The sequence below is a fragment of the Pan troglodytes genome, chromosome 3 (assembly GCF_028858775.2).
Source record: "Pan troglodytes isolate AG18354 chromosome 3, NHGRI_mPanTro3-v2.0_pri, whole genome shotgun sequence".
NCBI lineage: Eukaryota > Metazoa > Chordata > Mammalia > Primates > Hominidae > Pan > Pan troglodytes.
In genome coordinates this window covers 145,544,309-145,546,727 of record NC_072401.2, presented here as the reverse complement: position 1 = coordinate 145,546,727, position 2,419 = coordinate 145,544,309, and positions in this window count along the sequence as shown.

Sequence of the window (2,419 nt, the reverse complement as noted above, 5' to 3'; positions counted from 1 at the left end):
GACAATAACAAAAGCCATTAACTTTTTCAAAACTAAATATATATATACATATATATATACATATATACATATAGCAACAAGACAGGTGCTAGTACACATCTCCCTATCTCCCTAACAGAGTTACATTAGTCTACATGGGGTTTTACTTATAATTGACGTAGCTACCCTAATCTATGCATTCTTTGACTATGTTGCATGTCTAACATGTTCCAGTGACCATTCAATTGTGGATTACAGAGAACTGTCATTGTCCAAATTAGAGGCAGGAATTTCAGTCCTGTGGGAAGCATCCAAAAAGTTCTTCAGCACAGATAGGTTTAGGAATAAAACTGGAGATCTTTTGAGTGGTTCTCATTTTTATAAGCTTGGTCCTGAACTTATCTGCCCCTTAGTTATTTTTAGAATTGATTTCATGCTCAGGTCAATCATTTCGCAGTGAAGAATATACCATTTCTCAAACTGCCTTCTTTCCAAATTTTATGACTAGAGTTCAGCCTGAGTTCTCATAATCAGCTGATGAACATCACTCAATGGAGCATATTAACTAGAATTGTTGTCTCCATCTGGGTCTCTTCCAAATGGTCTTGTCAAATGCTATCAGAGCATCACATATTAGAGAATATGTTATATCAGCCTCCACTTAAGTTACTCATAGATTGTCCTTTACCCTTCTCATGGCTCTTCTCTCTTGTAGGTGGTGTTATTGGTAACAATTTGCTCTGACAAAAGCAAATAAAGGAAATTTTAGACCTTTATTATTCAACTGGATAAAACTGAAGGTTCAGAAGTGATTTCAACATTGCCAACCAGGTGAAAATTATTTCCATTCTCAGCTGAACGCTATTACCTTTAAATCAAAAGTAATCAGTTTAATGTAAGTCTTACCTAAGTCTATTAAACTTTTTCTAGGCCTACCAAAGCATAAAAATGCTGAATATTTTAATGTCCTCAGATTAAAGTATCCCCATCTCTGAATATTTTGAAATTTTAAAAAGAAATCACTAAAAGGTGACCAGCAGCATTTATTCTTATTAAAAGAATGGATGAGATTGCATGGAATATAGTAACAGCCCCACGGCTTGTCTCTCTGTCTCTACTCTTGTTTTTTATATTCCCTCCTTCACAGAGCAATTTTTTCAAACTATCAATTAGATCATGTATTTCTCCTACTTAAAATCTCCAGTAGGTTTTTCACTGCACCAGAATAAAATCACCACTTGTTAGCATGCTCTCTGAACTTCTGACCTGTCCACATGCTCAGCTCACCTGGCCTGCCACCCTCAACCCTCTCCCACTCTCTCCTGTCATTAGGTTGCAGCCACTGAACTTTTCCCCAAAACTCCAACATACTAAGGTTGCTCCTTTCTTAGGAACTTTGTTCTAATTTTTTCTCCTTTTTTTGCTTCATATCTTTGCTTGACTGCCTCCATATTATTCCTGTCTCACACTTTCAAAGAAAATTCTGATGACAGTATTTTTCATCTGCTTTGTTTACTATGTATCCTCAGAGCCCAGAATAATGGCTAGAACACAGGAAAACTCAGGAAAATTTCATTGAATGAAATAGGTCTTTGCTGCCTACCCAACGCAAAGCAGCTTGCAGTCTTCTTCCCTCCTTCCCATTAATTTCTCTTTCATTTTCTTCCTCTATTTTTTTCACAGCACTCAGCTTCCAAGACTACCCTCCTTATTTGTATAACTAGTTATTGGCAAGTCTCAATTCAGCAGGGTAAAAAAAATTAATTCTTTAAATTTGCTTATACTGCATGGAATATACTTTTCCTATTTCTTATTCCTATTCCCTAGAAACATCTTGGGGAGATACGCAACTTTCTGGTCTTTTTTGTTATTAAAATTTCAAAACACCAATCTTATATGTAAATGAAAGCTATACAGCTACTTCTTTTTTCTACGTTTTCATGCCTCTGGGATTGGGATTAGAGAAAGAAAGCAAAGAAAGGACATTTTTTTACTTCACTGTTCACGGTGTAATTGTGTGCCTGACGGCTGTAGCTACTAACTTGGCTTACATTGACTGACCACTAAGAGGCTCTAGGAATCAGAATCGAAATGCTGAGTCCCTCAAAGGTATAGAGAGACTTTCAGAGGGCCTTACCATGACATGGGGATTAAACTCCAGTTCTGCCCAATTCTCATCACGAAATCCTTATCCCATGCCTCATTGTGTTTGGTGTCCCCATGCCTAGGGGACAGTCCTCCTGGGTAACATCAGCAAGATAACTCTTCAGTCACATTCCATTTGATCCTTTGAATACTCTGGGGTCCTTACCCACCAAATGGATGGAGTTCAGCTGCTCAATCACTGCCTTTGTCAGAACTCGGTTGTCCAACCACAATTCCCTTTCCCCTACTCACGTAGGGATAGGGCTATATTGGCAAAATGCCGCCCGAGCAGCCT